The sequence below is a fragment of the Ovis aries genome, chromosome 2, assembly GCF_016772045.2.
Source record: "Ovis aries strain OAR_USU_Benz2616 breed Rambouillet chromosome 2, ARS-UI_Ramb_v3.0, whole genome shotgun sequence".
NCBI classification, from domain to species: Eukaryota; Metazoa; Chordata; class Mammalia; order Artiodactyla; family Bovidae; genus Ovis; species Ovis aries.
Window position 1 is genome coordinate 170,289,143 of NC_056055.1, and position 18,645 is coordinate 170,307,787.

The 18,645-nt window shown below is 44.2% G+C and overlaps 1 pseudogene; it reads right to left on the reverse strand.

Annotated features, from left to right (window-relative positions):
• Positions 1 to 1,127: 1,127 nt before the first annotated feature.
• On the reverse strand, positions 1,128 to 5,809 carry LOC132659132 (endogenous retrovirus group V member 2 Env polyprotein-like; annotated as a pseudogene).
• Positions 5,810 to 18,645: the final 12,836 nt, after the last annotated feature.

Here is an 18,645-nt window from a genome sequence, read left to right on the forward strand (position 1 = left end):
AAACCTCAACATATAAATAAATCCACAGGGTAATTTTAGTGGCAGATGGGGTAACATTTCTTTTTTGCATTTGTAATTAGGGAAAGGGAGTTTAGATCTCAACCACAGAACCAGTCTAAGTCTCATGGAGGTTTTATTAATATGGATGGAACACCTGCCTTGGAAGGTCCCATGTGCACGTGTGCCAAGTTGCTTCAGTCATGTCCGATTCTTTGCGACCCCATGGACTGTAGCCCACCAGGTTCCTCTGTCCATGGGATTCCCCAGACAAGAGTACTGGAGTGGGCTGCCATGCCCTCCTCCAGGAGATCTTCCAGACCCAGGGATCGAACCCACATCTTTATTTCCTGCATTGGCAGGTGGGTTCTTACCACTAGCACCACCTGGGAAGCCTCGGATGATCCTACACCAGATGTCATCTTTACACAGCAGAAAGTACTACCGTTTTGCTTTCAGTTCAAATCAGCCTTTGGTTTGGGATGATCTGATACAATTTTCTCTGTCTTTGTCTCTTTTTGTCACTTTCCATCTCTATTTTTTTTCTCTCTGTCTCAAACTCTGTTTCCTAATGTTTTTGACCAATTTTCTGAAACCATGTATTAGTTCAGAATTATTTAGAGCTTGTCATTTATTCTGTCCATTTTTATGGAAATCCTGGCATGATTCAGCTATAGGTGACTCCAGGTGCTGACAGAACTGTTGTGTATCTTGCAAGACAAAAATCTCCAGCCCTTGGGTGGGCTGCAGGAGGTATGTGATTTCAGAAGGAAGACGCACTTACATGCTGCCACCCAAATTTCTCTGGGGTTTCCCCACCCTTTTTGAGGAGCGCATTCTCCTTCATCATATCTGTCCATAACCCTTGCCATTTTCCAGACTATCAAGCATCCATACTCCTTCGTATGTAGCAATGTGTGTCTTGTTGAATGTATTACATCTTGTTGTTTTAGAAAATATTGTCTGGGTGCCAGCAGATGACTTCAGGTCCCAGGCTATCTCATTTCCTCCTGAAGGATTCTACTCCCTTTATTCTTGAGGGTTAGCATACTATATAAAATGGACAGGTCATTGCCTAGAGAAGCCAGGAGGAGAAGGAATTCGGGTTCCCTCCTTGGGGAATTTATTTTTCAATGCACAGCAGAGGAAGAGATGTGGAGAGAGCTGGGAGCAAGCGTGGCAGGAGGGGTACAAGCATGGTGGGGAAAAGTTGAATCAAAGCAGCAATGTAAAAGGGAGCTCCAGTTAGGTATATTACTGCATCTAGGGGCCAGGAGCCCTCTGTCTGGTGGCCCCTGTCTAGTTCTTTGCTTTCCTCTGTTCTTGCGTGCTCACTGAAGGCAGACGGGAGGCCACAGGCCAGTCTCCAGGAAGAGGCTGCTTTCCCCTCCAATCTAAACAAGAGTTACTGGGTTGGATGCTGGGGAGAGTAGAGATGGATCCACACACTAGTGAGTCTGGTTAGGGGTGCATGAGGAGCTTGAAGTGGAAAATGACATATATAGAGGGGTGAGCTTATCATCGGTAAAGTAGGTATCTATCTGGGAGGGCAACAGAGTTTTCCTTCTCCTGGGAAGAGAAGGAGTCACTGGACCTGGAGAACTGTTTGGTTCCAAAGGTCTGTAAGCTCTCTACACCCTATATCAGTATGATCACCAAGTTCCACTATTAGAAGTGGTATGCTTCTATTGGGTTCAGAGATCAAGGTGAGATTAAGGTCTTTCTTCACTGGCACAAACTTGAGCTCAGGAACACTCTCTTGGGGGTGAGAATGACATGCAACAATTAGATTATTTCTTGAGGCAAAATGCTGGAAAAATCAACTACTGATTTTTCTCTTCAAGTTCCACTTCCTTTGTCATCCTCTCCCCAAGCCCTCTTTAAAAGAAGGGCTAAGAGAAGGGCCCACCCCATCATTGATTCCCATCCTCTAGACCCAGCAGGGGCAAAAGAGCTCTTTTCCCAGTAGGGGTGGTTGAGCAATGTGGCAAGGTACAAGCAAGAACATAACAGCAAAAATAGAAAATAAGAGTCTAATCCACTACATCACTTTTTACTTATCTGCTAGTGGTGCTTGTCTTCTGAATAAGTATTGTAGACTTTCCACTGGCCCAAAGGTATATTGTTCCTCTGTTGCGACCTGTGGAGTTTTTAGAGGTAAGTGTTTTAGTCCAGATAACTGCACCCAACTAGTGATCCCTTGTATTATGGCGGGAATGCACATAGTTAAAATTATTTTATAATGCCCCTTCCATTTTGTTAATAGTTTGTCTTTAGGATCTCCCTCTTGGAAGTCTTAAGAACTTGATCTTCAGGGTTAACTTGTGAAGGGGGCTGCCCCTCCCATTTTATCTGTGGTGGGAGGTAGCAGTGTCTTATGGGCCTAACCCAAGATTGCCTTCTGAATTTGCCCCAGATTGATAATATATCATAGGATCCAGCTCACTTCTTCATGTAGTAGAATGTCAGTAGTAGGAAAGGCTTTCCATAGGTCATCTCAAATGGGCTGAGCTGCAGATTATTCTTTGGGGTGGATGCACTCTGACCAGTCAAAGTGAAGTGAAAGTTGCTCAGTTGTGTCCAACTCTGTGCAACCCCAAGGACTATACAATCCAGGCCAGAATGCTGGAGTGGGTAGCCTTTCCCTTCTCCAGGGGATTTTCCCAACCCAGGGATAGAACCCAGGTCTTCTGCATTGCAGGCAGTTTCTTTACCAGCTGGGCCACAAGGGAAGTGAATTGGTCCAATTCTCATGTGTAGCTGGTAACTTATCCCTAGGGCTGCCAAGATTGCCTGTGTGATCTTTGCTACAAAAGAGGGCCCATTATCATTCTGTAGGGACTTTGGAAGGCCAAACAGAGGAGGTTTTTCCTTTTGCAGGGACTTATGGACTAGAGATGCTTTTTCAGATCCAGTGGGGAGTGCCGGGGTCCAGCCCCGGTGGATCCAGGGAATTCGAAGGTGGGGACGGAGTTGGCATCTTTGGAAAAATACATATTTAATCACAGATATAGAGAGATTAGAAATGGATAGTGTAATAGGAAGATTAGTGGAGAAAAAGAGGCTGAATAACTTGGATTACATGGAATAGCATCCATGCTCCAGATGGGAATTCGGCCAGAAAAATGGGAGCAAGAAAGAAGCGACATGGGGGAATCAGTCTTTCTGGAAACTGATCCGATGTCTTTATTTTGGGGTTAGCTTATATACCTTTTGTTACACATAGGGATGAATACAGAGTCACGCGGGAGTCAGCAGTCCTGACCTTTATCAAAATCAGGTGCTTCACATAAATGTATAAAAAGGTACATCATCTTCTGGCCATAAGTGAGACCTGCTGACATTTTATGATCCTTTCTTTCTGATAACCAAAAACTTATTTCTTCCAAGGGTGTTTTTTCTTAAACCAGGCACCACCCTCCAAATAAAGTTACATTCCTATAGGGTGAGGGTGTAGTGAGTTACAATCAAGAAAGGAATTTATTTAACCCAAGGTTAACATGATTAGTCTTAAAGGTTAATACTTATTTCTCCTATATGTTAGTTATATTCATTATAAGGGTAGGGAACATGGAGATTTAGCAGCAAACATCAGCCCAACAAATGAAAATCCTTTCACCAATGCTCCCCTTAAGATCTATTTAGTCTTAAGATATGATAAAGTTACATTTTTACATAGCAAGGACACAGTGATTTATAACAAAGCACAGTGATCTATTACAAAAGAGAAACTCCATTAACTCAAAAAGTCTAGTATTGCTAACATCAAGAACTACTGTATTTCCTTTTCTATATTCCAAATACATTGATTCATATATTCCCAGGTGCCTAAGGATATGGAGGCCTGGCGGCAATCATTGACTCAACAAGAAGAAAAAGCCCTATGCTAATTAAGACTCTCAAAATACTCCAAAACTCTCTGTGCTGTTTATGGTTAAGAGGTAGTAAACAATCATGTGCATAGTGGCAAGAGTATGGATAATCCTGTCACACAAGCTAGTCTGTCAGCAGAAAGGTTTGACCTGAGACAACCTTGTCCCACCCAGAGCAGGGAATCAGCAGCAATTATTGACACAACAAATGAAAAACCCTTCACCAATATAATTCCTAACCAACCCACCTTACTAATAATTTCTAACTCCCCAAAAGAATTTGCCTTTAGTAAGTCTAAAACATCTCGTGCCTCTCAGGTTGGGAGGCTGTAAACAATCACATGTGGCCGGACGAACCTATACCGGTGGGCTAGATAACCTTCAGAGGAGTCCGTAAGCTGAAACACTCTTGTCAAGCCCAGGAATTTGTATTGCCTTGGAGCTGCAAGTTTACTCCTTCTCCAAGAGAAACGGTTATGGGGGAGAGCCCCCGTAAAGTCAGAGGTGTATGTGAGAGCATAAAACAGACTCTGGTTTTGGGGTTAGATGCTCAGGAACAGGGGGTTTCTTGAGGCTAGATCGACCTTTGCGTATGCCAAGCCTCCTTCCTCATGACCTTTGCCATGGGCGGAGTTCCTCATGCTGGCCCCCAGCAGGGGAAGGCTCAAATCCAACCCATGAAGGTGTCAACTAATACCAGGAGACATCTGAATCCTGACTGTGGAGTTATTTAGGTGGAATCTAACTGCCAATCTTCCCGAGTATGTCCCTCAGTGTGAAGTAGCCAGGAGGGGTTTGGGTGAGCCTGCAAGTTGTTATGGGCAACAAATCACAGGCAAGAGTCACTTGTTTTACTGTTCCCTTAAGTCCCTTCCCTGAAAAGGTCTTTTGCCCCAAGTCCCATTGTGAATCTGTCATACAGTGGGAGACATCATGCAAACTCCTGGTGAGCTTCCACTTTTGGGCCTCAGGGATGAGCAGCTTGTCATCCTTCATATACTAGATGATGTTTCTTTTTTCATAGCTCCATTGTTTAGCCTTTTCTTGTTACTGGGAGGAATCCTGAGGAAGGCTAGGGAGCCCCGGGGGAGGGGGGCTAATTACCAAGGCCATGATCTGCTCAAGCTCTAGTAATTAACCAAGCTGCCCTTTTTGCAGTTTGATCAACTTTGCTGTTTCCTTAGCTTCCAAACTGCCCATCTTTTGACGGCCTCTACAGTGGACTACCTGCATCAGGAGCTGCATGGCTTCTAATAGGGCCAGGATCAAATCCTTCCATTTTATGGAAGAATTTCTAGCAGCTCACATTCTTCTTTTTCCAAATGGCAGCAAGAACATGTAATACATGGAACTCATATTTAGAGTCAGAATACATATTTAATTTCTTATTATACCTTAATTGCAGCACTCTCATTAATGCAATTAGCTTGGCTTTCTGGACTGAGGTCTAGGGTGGCAGGACCTTGGCTTCTGCGAATTTAATTAGACTCAGTATGACATAACCTGCTTTTTCAGGTTTCCATTTTTACAAATCTGCTCCCATCAGTAAACCACTCGACCTCAATGCTGTTAAGAGGTTCATCTAGAAGATCGGACCTGCTGGAGTAAGTTTGATCTATAGTCTCTGTACACTCATGCAATAAATCTTCATTCTTAAGACCTGGAAGCAGTTGCAGGGTTCAAAGTATGATGCACCTTTAAGGTAACAGGGGTGTCCTTTAGTATAAGCTACTATTTAGTTAACCTTCCCCTGGTCAACCAATGATGTCCTTTAACTTCTAACCACAGATTGTTATCCAATGAGGGGTTAATATATCTAAGTGTTGTCCCAGGGTGAGCTTAGAAGCCGCATACACCAATGCGGCTGTGGCTGCTACTGCCCTCAGGCAGCTGGGCCATTTCAGGGCCACTGAGTCCAGTTGTTTTGCAAAGTATGCCATGGTTTCTGATCTGGTCCCTGCTTTGGGGTTAGAAATTCCAGGGCTATTCCTGATTTCTCATGAATGTACAGGGTAAAGGATTTGTCTAATTTTGGAATCCCCAGTGCTGCTCATCTACTCAGTTCAGTCTCTAGAGTCTTGAAGGCCAACTAGTGGTACCCCCTTCCAAAGGAGAGAAGGGTTCCCTTTCTTCTCCCTTTAGAGCCACATATAAAGGCTTTGCTATAAGGCCCTAATCTGGAATCCAGTTACAACAGGATCCAGCCATCCCTAGAAAGCCTTGGAATTGCCTCCATGTGATTGGAAGTGGTAATGCACTACTTGTTATTTTCACAAATCTATGGCTGGATGGCACCACTGACTCGATGGACGTGAATCTGAATGAACTCCGGGAGTTGGTAATGGACAGGGAGACCTGGCGTGCTGCGATTCATGGGGTCGCAAAGAGTCAGGCACGACTGAGCGACTGAACTGACCTGAACTGATGGCCACGGCTCGAGCTCCTGGGATCAAAAAAAATTCTAAACACTGAGCCCTTCACTTGAGGCCTGAGTCTTGGTTAGGGAGACTTACTATCCCCTTTCTCAGAAAATTTAGGACCTTGCCTCTTGAGAAACCTGTATGCAGTTCAGGAAGGAACAGTTAGAACTGGACATGGAACAACAGACTGGTTCCAAATAGGAAAAGGAGTATGTCAAGGCTACATATTGTCACCTTGCTTATTTAACTTATATGTAGAGTACATCATGAGAAATGCTGGACTGGAGGAAGCACAAGCTGGAATCAAGATTGCCTGAAGAAATGTCGATAACCTCATATATGCAGATGACACCACCCTTATGGCAGAAAATGAAGAAGAACTAAACAGCCTCTTGATGAAAGTGAAATAGGAGAGTGAAAAAGTTGGCTTAAAGCTCAACATTCAGGAAACGAAGATCATGGCATCCAGTCCCATCACTTCATGACAAATAGATGGGGAAACAGTGGAAACAGTGGCTGACTTTATTTGGGGGGGGCTCCAAAATCACTGCAGATGGTGATTGCAGCCATGAAATTTAAAGACACTTACTCCTTGAAAGGAAAGTTATGACTAACCTAGATAGCATATTAAAAAGCAGAGACATTACTTTGTCAACAAAGGTCTGTCTAGTCAAAGCTATGGTTTTTCCAGTAGTCATGTATGGATGTGAGAGTTGGACTGTGAAGAAAGCTGAGCACCAAAGAATTGATGCTTTTGAACTGTGGTGTTGGAGAAGACTCTTGAGAGTCCCTTGGACTGCAAGGAGATCCAACCAGTCCATTCTGAAGGAGATCAGTCCTGGGTGTTCGTTGGAAGGACTGATGCTAAAGCTGAAACTCCAATACTTTGGCCACCTGATACAAAGAGTTGACTCATTGGAAAAGACCCTGATGCTGGGAGGGACTGGGGGCAGGAGAAGAAGGGGATGAGAGAGGATGAGATGGTTGGATGGCATCCCTGACTCAATGGACATGGGTTTGGGTAAACTCTTGGAGTTGGTGATGGACAGGGAGGCCTGGCGTGCTGCAGCTCATGGGGTCGCAAAGAGTTGGGCACGACTGAGTGACTGAACTGAACAATATTCTGATCTGACTCTTCTGTCTCACTACTTCCCAGTAGGTCATCAACATACTGTAATAGTTCCATTTTCCAAGCTCAGTTCCCTACTTTCTTTGTCAATGTACTTCCCCAAAAGTGGAAGTTATCCGCAAAACCCCATGGCAGTATTGCCCAGCTGTACTGAGTATCCTCCAGAATGTCAGTGTTCATCCACTCAAAGTCAAAGAGATATCGTGAATCTTGATGTTGTTGTAGGGGAAAACAGAACAATGCATCATAAGGCCCAACACAGAGAAATACCGAGCATCCCTTGGCCACCTGGGTGAGTAGAGTGTATCAGTTTGGCACCACTGGGTGAACGGGGATGACTATTTCATTCACTGCCCGTAAGTTCTGCACAAAACAAGCTTTTTGGATGTGGAGAATTGGAATGCTGGAAGGAGACTAGGACTGAATGTGTCCATGTTTGAGAAATTTAGTGAGCAGTGGTTGGATTGCCTCAGGACTTCAGGCTTCATAGGGTACTTCCTTTTCCAGGGATATTTCTCCTGGGCTTTAATCTTCTATCAGGGAAATTGCTTTGCTCTTTCTGACGCTGAATTAAGCTAAACCACTGGATCCACTTGTTCTCTCATTTGGCGGCAGTATCTCATTGATTAACAGAATGGTCATCTGAGGACTAATAGATGAATTCCAAGGAACAGATTTATTCTGTGTTCCTGTTTCCTGTTTTCTTGAACTTCCCCTTGTTCTAAGAAAACACTGACTCCTAATTTATTTAGGTCTTCTCTTCAAAGGAGGGGTGGAGGGCATTGACATATACAAAAGAGGAATGCGTAGTAATAATAGGCCTGATTCCCAGGTGAGTGGAGATGTAAACCACCTTACCTGATGTCATCCATCCCCTCCCATCACAGGACATTCAGGGTTGTAGGGAGGTCAGGCTGGCCAGGTCAGAACAGAAAAGCAGCTCCAGTGTCTTACAAGGGAATTTAGTTCTCCTACCTGCCACATCAAAGATGACCCGAGGCTCTGCTGGAGTGATGAGGGTGGACTAGTAGGATCTCCTGCCAGGTGGGTACTCAGCCCATCAGCCAGAGTGCTGGCATCTGGCATCCAGAGATTCACCCAGAAAGAAGCTGGCCTCGGTTGTTCTTCAGGCATCTTCAGGTGCTAAAGATATTCCCTCTGCCACTGTCCCTCATTCTGAGAAAAGGGGTCCTGATTCCAACCTAGACAACTCCTTGACTGTCCATCTGGTGTTGGCTTCCTAGGGTTCCCTTGGGTGGATCAAAGAAGTCAAAAGCTCCATTTTCATTATTAACCTCCTATCTTTGTTGGCCTCTTCTGTTAAGTCTGAGATACTAAGGCTTCCCTAGTGGCTCAGAGGTAAAAAATCCTCCTGCCAAAGCAGGAGGCGTGGTTTGATCCCTGAATCAGGATGATTCCCCTGGAGAAGGCAATGGCAACGCACTCCAGTATTCTTGCCTGGGAAATCTTATGGACAGAGAAGCCTGGTAGGCTGAAGTCTATGGGATCTCAAAACGTGAAAACTACTTGGTAACTAAACCACCACCCATATGAGTAATATCAGTCAGTTCAGTTCAGTTCAGTTCAGTCACTCATTTGTGCCCAACGCTTTGTGACTCCATGGGCTGCAGCACGCCAGGCCTCTCTGTCCATCACCAACTCCCAGAGCTTGCTCAAACTCATGTCCATGGAGTCCATGATGATCCCCTGATCCCCTTCTCCTCCCGCCTTCAATCTTTCTCAGCATCAGGGTCTTTTCCAGTGAGTCAGTTCTTCCCATCAGGTGGCCAAAGTATTGGAGTTTCAGCTTCAGCATCAGTCCTTCCAATAAATATTCAGGACTAATTTCCTTTAGGATGGACTGGTAGGAGTAATACAATGTTCTTCTATTAAATCTGGGTTATCATAGACTTTAAAGTCTTCCTCTGCCAAGACTGAAAACAGGGTCTGAGCCCAGCCTTAAGCTTTGGCAACTGTCTCCTGACGTCAGGAGAGGCCTGGATGATAAAATGCATGCCTAAGAGCCACCTCCTCTCTGCAGACTCAGGGTCTGCACTGGTGGCTTTCCTAAAGGCCTCTGTCACCTGACTCAGGAAGACCACCAGATTTTCATCCTCTTGTGTAGTTTCTCCAGTCTTCTCATAATTTACCAGTTTCACCAAACACTTTCCCATTCCTTCTAATAAACAAGTAATATAGTGTCTCATCCTGGCCTGACCTACACGATCTTTGTAATCCCAGCGTGGGTTGGTGTCTGGAATGGCATCACTACCCATCTGATAAACCTGGTGGTGTAGATTGGTGGCTTGTAGGCTATCAGTTTCTCCCCTGGCCTTCCTGAAAAGGAAGTATGCATTCCTTGTGATCCCTGTGTACCAGTGGGGCAGAACAACTGTGACATCCTACTAGGTCAGGAAGAATGTTAACCCTAGGCTGATAAATCTGTTCCTGAACTTGTCAGGATTATTGAGAACCTGTCAGACCTCTCTTTGTAGATTATGCATCAAAAAGGGGTCATGCACCCTAGTAATCCCTCTGTTCTCATCAGCTACCTCATAGAGAGTATAGCTTGTGGGGCAAAAGTGGGGGCTAACTTTGAACCTGACTGGAGCCTCACTGGGGACAGCACTGGGAACTCTGATTTGAAGATTTCTGGCTAACACAGTAAGGTAGGGGTTCTGGGGTTCTAGTACTGAAGATGATGTTAAAGGGGAAGGAGTGGGAACTTGAGAAAGAGGCTCATGTACCAATGGCCAGTTGGTGGGTAAAGAAGGGGGTCCATGAAGAAATCTTGCTCTGAATCTTTTGGGGATAAAACAGAACTAGAGACCATGAGCACATGGCAGGAGCCCTCAGACCCAGGTCCTGATAGAGCTTCATGAAGGGCTACATGCAATCGATTCTTCCCAGTTTTGAGACCAATTGCAAATCAAGTCCAGTTGTAAAATGGTTTTAAAATTAAGCAATCCATTTTGGGCCACTTTTCCACTTAGGGCATATTAGGTTCAAGTTATACAACAAAATAAAGGGAGCTTGTTCCTTTTTAAGCCATCTAAAACCTGTATGCAGGTCAGGAAGCAACAGTTAGAACTGGACATGGAACAACAGACTGGTTCCAAATAGGAAAAGGAGTACTTCAAGGCTGTCTATTGTCACCCTGCTTGTTTAACTTATATGCAGAGTACATCATGAGAAATGCTGGACTGGAAGAAACACAAGCTGGAATCAAGATTGCTGGGAGAAATATCAATAACCTCAGATATGCAGATGACACCACTCTTATGGCAGAAAGTAAAGAGGAACTAAAAGCCTCTTGATGAAAGTGAAAGAGGAGAGTGAAAAAGTTGGCTTAAAGCTCAACATTCAGAAAACAAAGATCATGGCATCCGGTCCCATCACTTCATGGCAAATAGATGGTGAAACAGTGGAAACAGTGTCAGAATTTATTTTTTTGGGTTCCAAAATCACTGCAGATGGTGACTGCAGCCATGAAATTAAAAGGCACTTACTCCTTGGAAGGAAAGTTATGACCAACCTAGATAGCGTATTCAAAAGCAGAGACATTATTACTTTGCTGACTAAGGTCCATCTACTCAAGGCTATGGTTTTTCCTGTGGTTGTATATGGTTGTGAGAGTTGGACTGTGAAGAAGGCTGAGCGCCGAAGAATGGATGCTTTTGAACTGCGGTGTTGGAGAAGACTCTTGAGAGTCCCTTGGACTGCAAGGAGATCCAACCAATCCATTCTGAAGGAGATCAGCCCTGGGATTTCTTTGGAAGGAATGATGCCAAGGCTGAAACTCCAGTACTTTGGCCACCTGATGAGAAGAGTTGACTCATTGGAAAAGACTCTGATGCTGGGAGGGAGGACAACAGAGGAGGAGATGGCTGGATGGCATCACTGACTCGATGGACTTGAGTGGGAGTGAACTCCGGGAGTTGGTGATGGACAGGGAGGCCTGGCATGCTGCGATTCATGGGGTCACAAAGTGTCGGACATGACTGAGCGACTGAACTGAACTGAATTTCCACTGTCGCAGCTTGTTAAGAACGCCACCCAAGTGGGCATCTTTGGGGATTCCTGGGATATTTCCCATTTCTCTGCTTACAACCCATGATTAATGGTTCAGGAGGAGAAGGGGGCCCCGAGACCATGCAAAAGCCTTCATTACCTGATCGCTTCTGGTCCCAAAAACTGAAGAAAGGAATGAAGGAGTGACAAGCTAGGGAGGACAGAGAGGGAGCCCTTGGACACTCAAGGTTTCATGACCAGAGGAGTTCCACTATTGTCTCAACTTTGTACCATGTCCAAGTCTCCCTCCTTTCTTATTGAAAAACAATGAATCAGGTGCCCAAGGAGGCAGGTGCATAAAGGAAAAACTGGGACTGACTGAGAAGTCTATGAGGGAATAGGCCCAAGTATTACCTAAATGGTCTTCACAGAGGCAACTGTGAGAGTTTCTAGGGTAAAAGAGCTGAAGAGAAAGATGGCAAAGGTGATCAGAGAATTGTCCTATTGGTAGGTGAGAGGGTAGACAAGGAAAACATCAGGAGGTAATATAGAGGCCACTGTTTCTGCATCTACTTGCCATGAAGTGATAGGACCAGATGCCATGATCTCAGTTTTCTGAATATTGAGATTTAAGCCAACTTTTTCACTCTCCTCTTTCACTTTCATCAAGAGGCTCTTTTGTTCTTCTTCACTTTCTGCCATAAAGGTGGTATCATCTGCATATCTGAGGTTATTGATATTTCTCCTGGCAATCTTGATTCCAGCTTGTGCTTCCTCCAGTCCAGCATTTCTCATGATGTACTCTGCATATAAGTTAAATAAGCAGGGTGACAATATACAGCCTTGGAATACTCCTTTCCCTACTTGGAACCAGTCTGTTGTTCCATGTCCAGTTCTAACTGTTGCTTCTAGACCTGCATACAGACTTCTCAGGAGGCAGGTCAGGTGGTCTGATATTCCCATCCGTTTGAGAATTTTCCACAGTTTGTGGTGATCCACACAGTCAAAGGCTTTGGCATAGTCAATAAAGCAGAAATATATTTTTTTGTGGTACTCTCTTGCTTTTTCAATAATCCAATGGATGTTGGCAATTTGATCTCTGATTCCTCTGCCTTTTCTAAATCCAGCTTGAACATCTGGAAGTTTACAGCTGACATACTGTTGAAGCCTGGCTTGGAGAATTTTGAGCACTGCTTTACAAGTGTGTGAGATGAGTGCAATTTTGCGGTAATTTGAGCGTTCTTTTGGCATCTGAAATCACTGCAGATGGTGACTGCAGCCATGAAATGAAAAAAATGCTTACTCCTTGGAAGAAAAGTTATGACCAACCTAGATAGCATATTAAAAAGCAGAGACATTACTTTGCCAACAAAGGTCTGTCTAGTCAAGGCTATGGTTTTTCCAGTAGTCGTGTATGGATGTGAGAGTTGGACTATAAAGAAAGCTGAGCACCAAAGAATTGATGCTTTTGAATTGTGGTGTTGGAGAAGACTCTTGAGAGTCCCTTGGACTGCAAGGAGATCCAACCAGTCCATTCTAAAGGAAATCAGTCCTGAATATTCATTGGAAAGACTGCTGCTGAAGCTGAAACTCCAATACTGTGGCCACCTGATGTGAAGAACTAGCTCATTTGAAAAGACCCTGATGCTGGGAAAGATTGAAGGCTGGAGGAGAAGGGGACCATAGAGGATGAGATGGTTGAACGGCATCTCTGACTCGATGGACATGAGTTTGAGTAAACTCTGGGAGTTGGTGATAGACAGGGAGTCCTAGCGTGCTGCAATCCATGGGGTCGCCAAGAGTTGAACAGGACTGAGCAACTGAACTGCACTGAATGTAGAGACCATGCCAGGACAGGTCTCCAGGATGGAGAAGGGTTCAGATATAAAGAGAGAAAAAGAAGAAATGGTGGGGTGGGGTGGCTGCCGTTTCACACACCTTCCCCACTCCCTGGGTGTCTACCCAGATAGTTCCAACCTGTGGTCTTTTCCACAAGGGACAGCAGAAGGGTCCCTTCCCTCCACCACGCCCTTTCTTTTCTTTGGTGATCAGCCCCAGAAACCAGTGCCGGTGAACTTTAAACCGGCAACTGGGACTGTTACCCCTGATTGAGACTTTAACCCAGGAAACAGATGTTGAGAAGTTTGTGACGACCAGGCTTCCAGACACTACACAATAGTAAACTTGAATCTCTGTGGTTCTCAGAAACCTCTGATCAAGGAGAGCCCTCTGGACCCTAATCTCCAAGGTCCCATGAGTTTTCCCATCTCTGTCAACCCTCAGGGTGAACCAGCAACAGCCAGTGGGAGCGAGATCTCACAGGCTGGAAGGAGTGGTGCTGGAGATGCGGGTCATCTGCTTTCTCAAAGGATATGACAGAAAAGCAGAAGAGGAAAGAGAAAGGAGAAGTAGAAAGAGAGTGAAAGATTAGAAGAGCAAAAAGAGCAGCGTGGAAGGGTAAAGTGCTGCCTGAATGAGGACCAGATCTCCCTCAAGAAAGGTACTTACCAAGTGCGATGATGCTGAAGCACAAAGGTTAGGCTTGTTAGCACCGAGAAAGCTGCGTTTAGCTATCTAGATGAGACTTCCCCTGTCCAAACCTGGATAGGGCCAGAGGCCCTGCTGTGCTGGCTGAGTGCCCACAAATTACATTATTGATCAGATAGAAACCAACAAAAGGCCAGAGGAGAGAATGAAGGCAAGCCTTTATTGGGGCTTATAAAGCATATAAAGGCTTATAAAGCATAAAGGAGCCAAAGCGTGAGTCAGGAACCCAACTGTGGGCACTGGGTACGCTTAATGAGGTGAAGGGGGGCAGACAGCTGGTGGGGGCGGAGGGGGCTTCTTCTGGGCCCCTGCCACTTCCCCATCCCAGAGCGCTGTGGGCGGGTCATGTGCAATCTTCCACTTTTGCGCAGGGCTGGTGACGGTGGTGGAGGAGCTCGGAGGTTATGGTCACCCAGGAAGGTTATCAAGCACAAAGGCCATAAAGTCCCTAGTTACTTATTAGGCACACCCTTCCAGAGGTCTCATGTGGGGGACACAAGACTTTTCCTCTTGGTCTGTTTGAAGTCATCAGCCTGCTATATTTCAGTAGGTGTTGTCCAGGAGCATTTGTTCTGGCAAATTCCTGGCTTTCAGCTTCCCCTTGTTTAAGAAAGTGTTGTTTGGGTGCAAGTGTGTGGGCAGTGACATCCTGTTATTTTAGGAGGTTTTGCCCAGGCATGGGTGGATATCCTCAGGTCCCAGCGATGTCAAGAGAAAGAATTTAAGCTCCTTATTGAAGCCAAACATTCAAACACTCTCTTGTGATCCCCGGTAACCAGAGTGTAGAAACAATTAGATGTACCCATAGAGACTATCTGGGGGAGTCATCTACAGAAGTAGGGAACACTTTAGCATTTTTTCCTGGTGGAAGGGGGAGGCAGTATTGGGGCAGCAGCAGGCAGATCCAGAATGTGGAATGCAGTAGCCTAACAACTTCTACCTGGAACTGGTTTGAAGGTGGTTCTACCCTCTCAGCCTCTGGTATAACACATCTATTTTGCAAAGACTGCTTCTTCAGCCTTCCTGTCTACTCGAGCTCTATTTTTTTTTTTTCCAAAAAAAATGTTTATTTTTGGTTATGCTGTGTTTGCAGTTGTTGCTCCAGCTTTTCTCTAGTTACGAGTAGTTGGGGCTACTCTCTAGCTGCCATGCATGAGCTTCTCATTGTTGCAGAGCACAGGCTCTAGAGCCCACCAGCTTCAATAGCTGCAGCATGTGGGCTCAATAGTTGGGGCTCCCAAACTCTGGAGCACAGGCTCAATAGTTGTGTCACAGGTGGCTTAGTTGCTCCAAGGCATGTGAGGTCTTCCTGGATCAGGGGTGGAAATACATATCCCTTACCACTGAGCCACAAGGGAAGCCCCCCAAGCTCTTTATCATCCATTTAATTCACATTTAAATTTTATAACTCCAACCAACTTCTAATCTTATATTGTGAGATCTTTACTGGTATTTAAATATTCCCACTGAAACGTTTAAATATTCCCCACTGATGTCCCTCCTTTTGTTGAAAACACTGAAGTATTCTTTTTGGTATAGGGGGAAATGCTGGTGAACTTGGGATGTCTGGGTACTAAAAGATCAAAGTACACTGTGAGTGTTCTGACCATTTATTGGCCACAGTCCTTGTGAGAATTTTAGTATCTTTCTGATAGTTACTCATGCATTTTGAAAGTAAACAAAGATTTTTATTTTCAAGGAGATTGTGAAGACATGGTTCAGTTCAGTTCAGTCGCTCAGTCGTGTCCGACTCTTTGTGACCCCATGAATTGCAGCACGCCAGGCCTCTCTGTCCATCACCAACTCCCCGAGTTCACTCAGACTCACGTCCATCGAGTCAGTGATGCCATCCAGCCATCTCATCCTCTGTCGTCCCCTTCTCCTCCTTCCCCCAATCCCTCCTAGCATCAGAGTCTTTTCCAATGAGTCAACTCTTTCCATGAGGTGGCCAAAGTACTGGAGTTTCAGCTTTAGCCTTATTCCTTCCAAAGAAATCCCAGGGCTGATCTCCTTCAGAATGGACTGGTTGGATCTCCTTGCAGTCCAAGGGACTCTCAAGAGTCTTCTCCAACACCGCAGTTCAAAAGTATCAATTTTTCAGATACTTTCAATTTTTTTCTCATCAAAAACTTTTTCCCAGATTGACTTAATTTAGAATGTTATTCAAAGCCTATTACCCAGGCTTTGAAAATGAGAATGGGCAGTGTGAATGGAAGGGCCTTTTTCTCACCAAAGTGTGGAGATTTGGGTAGATTTTCTCCCTTTGTTTCTCACAATTGAATACTGTTACACCCCTCCAAATCCTTTTGCATGAACAGCAATTTCTATACTTGTATTTGCAGTTCTGTTTGTTTCAAGACGTTTTGTCTTTCCTTTATTAGAGAAGATGTGTGATGTGTATATGTAAATATGTGATTTGGTTGATGGTTAAATATTAGGTGTGAAGAAGGACCAGAAACTATCTCTGAAGCAAAATGTTAGCTTTTCCACTTCTGGAAACCTTTTGGTGATCCGGAGTAGAGTCTCTATGTCCTAGTAGCAAGAAAGGCAGTTTTCAACTGTTATGTACAATCGAAACTGTTTTGAATCCTTTTGAGCTGGCTTTTTCCACTCCTGTGATGCTACTGGTAAACTTGAAGATGATCAATAATTCTTCATCAGTCCTTGCCTCCTCCATGGGTCTCTGTGACCTCGAAAGGAAACTCCTACAAAAGGATGAGATATCTAGTGGGTAGCCATTTACTTGGGTCATAGGCAGAGAACTCCTCTGTTCCCTGCTCCACCCTCATTGCTTTTTATTACCAGTAGAGACTCCTGGAAAATCCCATGGGCAGAGGAGCCTGGTAGGCTGCAGTCGATAGGGTCACTAAGAGTCGGACACGACTGAGTGACTTCACTTTCACTTTTCACTTTCACTTTTCACTTTCATGCATTGGAGAAGGCAATGGCAACCCACTCCAGTGTTCTTGCCTGGAGAATCCCAGGGACGGGGGAGCCTGGTGGCTGCCATCTATGGGGTTGCACAGAGTCGGACACGACTGAAGTGACTTAGCAGCCACAGAGTCTCCTGAGTCTTCAGCGTAGTCAGCACCCAGAGCGACCTATTTCAATTCAACAGATATTTACTGAGTTGTATACATGAGTTAGCACTATTCCTGTTGCTGTGGGTACAGCTCAGAACAAAACTCATGCCCCTTGTCTATGATCTCTTGACACTCCAGTGAAGAAGAAAGGCAATAAACTGGGAAGGAAGTTGTGTAAATATTGATCGGGCGTGATAATAAGTAAGGTGGCCAGGAAAGGCCTTTGTGGGGAAATAACATTTGAAAAGAGATTTGAGCCTAGTGAGTCATGTGAATATATGTAGGGGGTGGGGGATGATCCTGGATAAGTGACAGGAAGTACAGAAGCAAGGCAGGGGGTGAGCGCAGAAGGCCAGCATGGTCAGAATGGAGTGAGCAAGTGACACGGATAAGACAACTGAGAGGGAGGTGGTCTGTGACCAGATAATGTACACCCTATATACGGTTTAATTGTATCTCAAGACTCACATATATTATGTCACATATATGAAAAATAAATTTATTATTATAGCATTAATGGTTTAGACATGTTCCTAAGTGAAAATTTAAATGTTTCTTTTATCTGTGATCAGTTTTAGCAATGATATGATTTTATATTTTTATAAATATATAAAAATGTTTATGGATGTTTATGTATATGATATAGGCAGATAGATATCATGAACATTCTTCTAAACCATCCTTGTTGGGTTTATTTAAACCTGAAAACCAGCAACATGATCAGCAGCGAATGTGAGTGAATAAATACAAAGAAAACTCTCAGACTGAGGCGTTTCTTAAGGTCACATCCAGCTTTATTTTTGAATATAAAATATGTGTGAAATGCCCTTTGGAGATTGTCTCTTTAATCCAAAGAAAACAAAAAAAAAATAAATATTTGTGTTTGTATTTTTAGTGGGCATTAACCTTCAGGGAGTTGAAAGAGGTTGAGGAATAAAGAGGCATTATATGAAATTAAATGTATTCAGCCAATTAGATGGTAAACAGTTTACTGTTCTTTTCTTATTAAAATGTTTTCTCCACCTTAAAAATAGTCTGGCATATAAACTCTGTAAACACAGGTAGGAATCTTGGCCTTGCAGAAACATAAATATGGATTTGCTCCCAAAATATATGCTGTTCTTTTCCCAAGGTATATTAACCAAAAAAGAAAAAAAGAAAACAAAAAAATAAAAACAACCTTTTTTTTTTAACCAAACAATTGCCTGTGTTGTCTAAAATCAGTACCTTTGGCCTTGCCTGGTCTGACACAGGTGATGTCACACTTAAGTTTAGAGAGAAATGGTTCCAGTAATTAAACATCTCAGAAAAATGACATTTCAGGTCAAAGAGATGACTTACTCTGGATAGGGGACATGCTAGAAACAAACCTTATACAAGGTTGAACATCTCTTAAGTTCTAACCTGCAGGCTCTCTGGGCATAAATTTTGCCAAAACTGTAGATATTATCCCAGATGTTGTAAATGTCTGCTGTGGAGATTTGAACACCTCTTTTTGCTTTTCCTCAGCCCCTACTAAAGCTAGCTCTTCCCTCCTCATGTCCTCTCTCCACACTCCCACCACCAACCCCTGAGTCAGCTGCCAC